This window comes from Saccopteryx leptura, chromosome 4 (genome assembly GCF_036850995.1).
Source record: "Saccopteryx leptura isolate mSacLep1 chromosome 4, mSacLep1_pri_phased_curated, whole genome shotgun sequence".
Classification (NCBI taxonomy): domain Eukaryota; kingdom Metazoa; phylum Chordata; class Mammalia; order Chiroptera; family Emballonuridae; genus Saccopteryx; species Saccopteryx leptura.
This window is the reverse complement of record NC_089506.1, coordinates 125723864-125729863: the sequence shown is the minus strand read 5'-3', so window position 1 is coordinate 125729863 and position 6000 is coordinate 125723864.

Sequence of the window (6000 nt, the reverse complement as noted above, 5' to 3'; positions counted from 1 at the left end):
AGTTTTTGGGGTAGAGGGATTGCTGGGTCATATGGTAGTTCTATTTTCAGTTTTTTGAGGAACCACCATACTTTCCTCCATAATGGTTGTACTACTTTACAGTCCCACCAACAATGGATGAGGGTTCCATTTTCTCCACAGCCACTCCAACACTTACTATTACCTGTCTTGTTGATAATAGCTAATCTAACAGGTGTGAGGTGGTATCTCATTGTAGTTTTTTTTTTTTTTTTAATTATTTTTATTTATTTATTCATTTTAGAGGAGAGAGAGAGAGAGAAGGGGGGAGGAGCAGGAAGCTTCAACTCCCATATGTGCCTTGACCGGGCAAGCCCAGGGTTTTGAACCAACAACCTCAGCATTCCAGGTCAACGCTTTATCCACTGCGCCACCACAGGTCAGGCTCATTGTAGTTTTGATTTGCATTTCTCTAATAGCTAATGAAGATGAGCTTCTTTTCATATATCTGTTGGCCATTTGTATTTCTTTCTGGGAGAAGTGTCTGTTCATGTCCTCTTCCCATTTTTTTATTGGATTGTTTGTTTGTTAGTTGTTGAATTTTATGAGTTCTTTGTATATTTTGGATATTAGGCCCTTATCTGAGCTGTTGTTTGAAAATATCATCTCCCATTTAGTTGGCTGTCTGTTTGTTTTGTTGTCAGTTTCTCTTACTGTGCAAAAACTTCTTAATCTGATGTCCCATTCATTTATCTTTGCCTTTGGATTCAAATTCATAAAATGCTCTTTAAAACCAAGGTCCATGAGTTTAGTACCTATGTTTTCTTCTATGTACTTTATTGTTTCAGGTATTATATTTAGGTCTTTGATCCATTTTGAATTAATTTTAGTACAAGGGGACAAACTAGTCGAGTTTCATTCTTTTGCATGTGGCTTTCCAGTTTTCCCAGCACCATTTGTTGAAGAGGCTTTCTTTTCTCTATTGAGTGTTGTTGGCCCCTTTATTGAAAATTATTTGACCATATATATGTGGGGGTTTTTTTGTTTTGTTTTGTTTTTACAGAGACAGAGAGTGAGTCAGAGAGGGATAGACAGGGACAAACAGGAACGGAGAGAGATGAGAAGCATCAATCATTAGTTTTTCACTGCGCATCGCAACACCTTAGTTGTTCATTGATTGCTTCCTCATATGTGCCTTGACCGTGGGCCTTCAGCAGACTGAGTAACCCCTTGCTGGAGCCAGCGACCTTGGGTTCAAGCTGGTGGGATTTTGCTCAAACCAGATGAGCCCGCGCTCAAGCTAGCAACCTCGGGGTCTCAAACCTGGGTCCTCTGCATCCCAGTCCGACGTTCTATCCACTGCGCCACCGCCTGGTCAGGCTATATGTGGTTTTATTTCTGGGCTTTCTATTCTGTTCCATTGGACTGTCTATTTTTCTGCCAATACCATGCTGTTTTGATTGTTGTGGCTCTATAATATAATTTGAAATCAGATATTGTAATGCCCCCAGCTTTGTTCTTTTTCCTTAGAATTGCTTTGGCTATTCAGGGTTTTTTATAGTTCCATATAAATCTGATAATTTTTTGTTCCATTTCTTTAAAAAATGTCATTGGATTTTGGGCCCTGGCCAGTTGGCTCAGCAGTAGAGCGTCGGCCTGGCGTGCGGGGGACCCGGGTTCGATTCCCGGCCAGGGCACATAGGAGAAGCGCCCATTTGCTTCTCCACCCCCGCCCCCCCCTCCTTCCTCTATGTCTCTCTCTTCCCCTCCCGCAGCCAAGGCTCCATTGGAGCAAAGATGGCCCGGGCGCTGGGGATGGCTCCTTGGCCTCTGCCCCAGGCGCTAGAGTGGCTCTGGTCGCAACAGAGCGACGCCCCGGAGGGGCAGAGCATCGCCCCCTGGTGGGCAGAGCGTGGCCCCTGGTGGGCGTGCCGGGTGGATCCCGGTCGGGCGCATGCGGGAGTCTGTCTGACTGTCTCTCCCGGTTTCCAGCTTCAGAAAAATACAAAAAAAAAAAAAATGTCATTGGATTTTGATGGGAATTGCATTGAATTTGTATATTGCTTTGGGTAATATGGTCATTTTAATTATATTTATTCTTCCTATCCAAGAACAAGGAATATTTTTCCATTTCATTGTATCTTTTTCGATTTCCCTTAACAATGCTTTGTAGTTTTCACAGGTCCTTTACATTCTTTGTTAAGTTTATTCCTAGGTATTTTATTTTTTGAATGAGAAAATTTTAAATTGACTGTGGCTCAGAGGTGTAACAAAAACATGTACAAAGAAGGAAATGTGATCACAGCACGCCGCCCTTCCACGGGCAACATTTCACAATGAGGACATGAGCCTGTTGAAGGGCACTGTGCCCTTGGACTGAGAGGCCCATCCCTGGTTGAGTATGCCAGAGCATCAAGATCATGCCAACAGCATCCACTATGTGCCAGGCAGTAGACAGAGGGCAGTCTATAGCAGAGAGAGGCTGATGGTATAAAGCAGTGTATATTGTAACGTTGGGTTCTGATAAGTGTGGTGAATGAAAATAAAGCAAGGTAAGGAGATAGAGTAAAGAAGCTTAAGTCTAGCCTGACCAGGCAGTGGCGCAGTGGATAGAGCATTGACCTGGGATGCTGAGGACCCAGGTTTGAAACCCTGAGGTTGCCAGCTTAAGCCTGGGATCACCAGCTCGAATGTGGTGTCAGTGGCTTGAGTGTGGGATCATAGATATGACCCCATAGTCACTGGCTTGAGCCCAAGCTCGCTGGCTTGAGCAAGGGGTCACTTGCTCTGCTATAGCCCCAGGTCAAGGCACACATGAGAAAGCAATCAATGAACAACTAAGGAGCTGCAACGAAGAATTGATGCTTCTCATCTCTCTCCCTTCCTGTCTGTCTGTCTCTGTCTGTCCCTCTCTCTCCCCTCTCCCCCAAAAAGTTTCAGTTCTATTTTATCTGTTATTTTAAAATCTATTTCCTATTTTTTATTAGTTATTTCAAATTTTAATTACAGTTTACATACAATATTATACTTGTGTCAGGTGTACAATGTAGTGATTAGACAGTGACATGATCAACCTGGCAGGCAAGTCTGGTGGTACCCATTTGACATCATTCGTAGTGATTAAAATATTATTATTGACTATATTCCTTGTGCTGTACTTTACATAGCTGTGACTATTTTTATCACTGGCAATTTGTATATCTTAATCTATTATTTATTTGTATCTATTTAGATAGTTTCTTTTTTAAATATTATGAAACATTTCAAACAAATGAAAGTATACAAAGTATCAGTTGCCTTGCCTTAGCTAACTGGGTTGTTTAGTTGGTTAGAATATACACCAAGGTTGTGGGTTCAATCCCCAGTCAAGGCACATACGAAAATCAACCAAAAAATGCATAAATAAGTGGTACAACAAATCACTATTTCTCTCTTCTCTCTCCCCTTTCCTCTCCCTCTAAAATCATTCAATAAAAATAATAATATTTTTAGTGAGAGAGAGAAGCAGGGAGAGAGAGACAGAGAGACAGGAACATTGAGCTGTTCCTGTACGTACCCTGACCAGTGATCAAATTGGCAACCTCTGCACTTCCGGATGGTCTAACACTAACTAACTTCTGGATGGTCCAGCCAGGGCTTAAATAATAATAACACTGGGGAACAAAATTTTTGCTGCATCCACAAAGACACTTGTTTTTACCTAATTCAAGTATGCTGATCTCAAATCTGACATTAGTTTTTCTCTGTAAGCTACAGTTTTTTTGCAATTCAAGATTTTAAGGTTTTCATCTTATTGTAAAATTTTCAACATTTAGTTTAACATAATGAAGTAGAATGTCTTCTTGGGCATCATCTTTGTGAAAATATAATAATTTATATAATACAATAAATACACTAATACACTAAAAGATATGATTGCATCAGAATTTGTCTACAATTTCAAAATAGAACATATTAAAACACTTATTTTAATCATAAAATTTGCACAAAACTTATTTAAATTCTATTCAGGCAAAAATTTGCGTTTGTAGCTCTTGTGTTTGTGTACTTGTTGAGGACAATCTCATTTGATGCTCCAGCAGTAGTCTGCTCATCACTAACAGCTCCAAGATTTTCGGGAAACTTATCAAGGTGACTGTTCAGGAAGTGAATCTTAACACTCATGTTACATCCAATGTCGTAGAAAGCCAACAGAATCCTTTGAACCAGAAGTTCATATCTGCTTTTTTGTTGCCAAGGAAGTTGTTTGTAACTGCCACAAAAGACTGCCATGCTGCTTTCTTCTCCTTACTCATCTTCCTGGCAAATTCTTCATCACGTATGAGGGTTTGAATTTGAGGTCCATCGAATATACCTACTTTTATCTTCTCGAAAGACAAGGCAGGAAAAGCAGGAATAATATGTTGAAAGCATTCACTTTCTCTATTCAAAGCCTGAACAAACTGCTTCAGTAAGCCAAGTTTGATGTGAAGTGGGGGAAAAATGATCCTGTCTCAATTAACTACAGGTTCATTCACAATATTTTGCATCCCTACTTACAGAGCTTCATGTTTCGGCCACTCCTTCTGTGTCCGGTGTTTCTCCCGAGCTTGGCTGTCCCACAAACACAGAAAGCAAGGATACTTCGTGAAACCTCTCTATTGTCCTAGCAGGAAATTTACCATTTTAAGATCCACACAAATGATCCAGTTATGCTCCTCATACTTCAGAAAGTTGAGGACACTTTTTATGTCATTCTTACTAAGTCATTCAATTCAGATTGGCTAAACTACTGAGGGGTTAATGACTGCTTGGCATCAGAAGACCCTTCGGATTCTACAACCATTTCCTCATGCATCTTATCAAAATACACTTGAGCCTGACCTGTGGTGGCGCAGTGGCTTAAGTGTTGACCTAGAAATGCTGAGGTCGCCGGTTCAAAACCCTGGGCTTGCCTGGTGAAGGCACATATGGGAGTTGATGCTTCCTGCTCCACCCCCTTCTCTCTTTCTCTCTGTCTCTCTCTCTCCTCTCTAAAGTGAATAAATAAATTTAAAACAATTTAAAAAAAAATACACTTGATCACCATGTTCACTTTCTTTGTCCTTAGAAGAAATAAAACCATTGAAAACTGGAATAGGAATTGTCTCAGAGTATGGGGTAGGTCGTATTGCTGAAGGAATATTATGATATGCAATCATATGCCATTTTTTCTTGCCAATACCCTTTGTATGAATCAGACAGAAATAACAGTCACTGCTGTGGTCCTTAGGTTCACGCCAAACCATGGGAATACCAAAAGGCATTCCTTTGCTTTTTCCTTTTGTCCAGTCATGAAGCATTTCCTCACAATTATGACACACAATATGAGGAGCCCAATTCTTGTCTTGATCGCCAAGGGGAACTTGAAAATAGGCAATATATAGCCTGACTTCTGGTGGCGCAGTGGATTAAGCATCAACCTGGAACGCTGAGGTCGCCGGTTCAAAACCCTGGGCTTGCCTGGTCAAGGCACATATGGGAGTTGATGCTTCCTGCTCCTCCCCCCTTCTCTCTCTCTTTCTGTCTCTCTTCTCTAAAATGAATAAATAAATAAAAAATAATTTAAAAAAATAAAAAAAAAGAAAATAGGCAATATATGCACGTGTCACAAATGATGAAATATTGCGCCTCTGATGTTGAAGTGTGTAACAGCCACATATATAACAGAAGGTGTCAGGACGATTCTTACATTTATGCCTACTCGAAGAAGCCATGATTCAATCTTAAAACAAAATAAGAGGGTGTTTTTATCAGATAATAATTTTTTACATTTAAAAACAACTACAATTATGTAAAAGTGATGTTTGTAAAACATTAATTGCCTTGTGGTTATGTTCAATCCAAGAGTCATTGCCCTTTAACTCCAATTTAAAAACCAATGCATGCCATTAACTGTAACAAAAGGAAATTAAAATTGCATAAAAACTAGAGCATGCACCAAAAAACGGATTTCAGATTTGGAATAAGCAATGCAGAAACATATAGAAACAGTTCTAAAACTTCACTCAACAGAAAATGAAA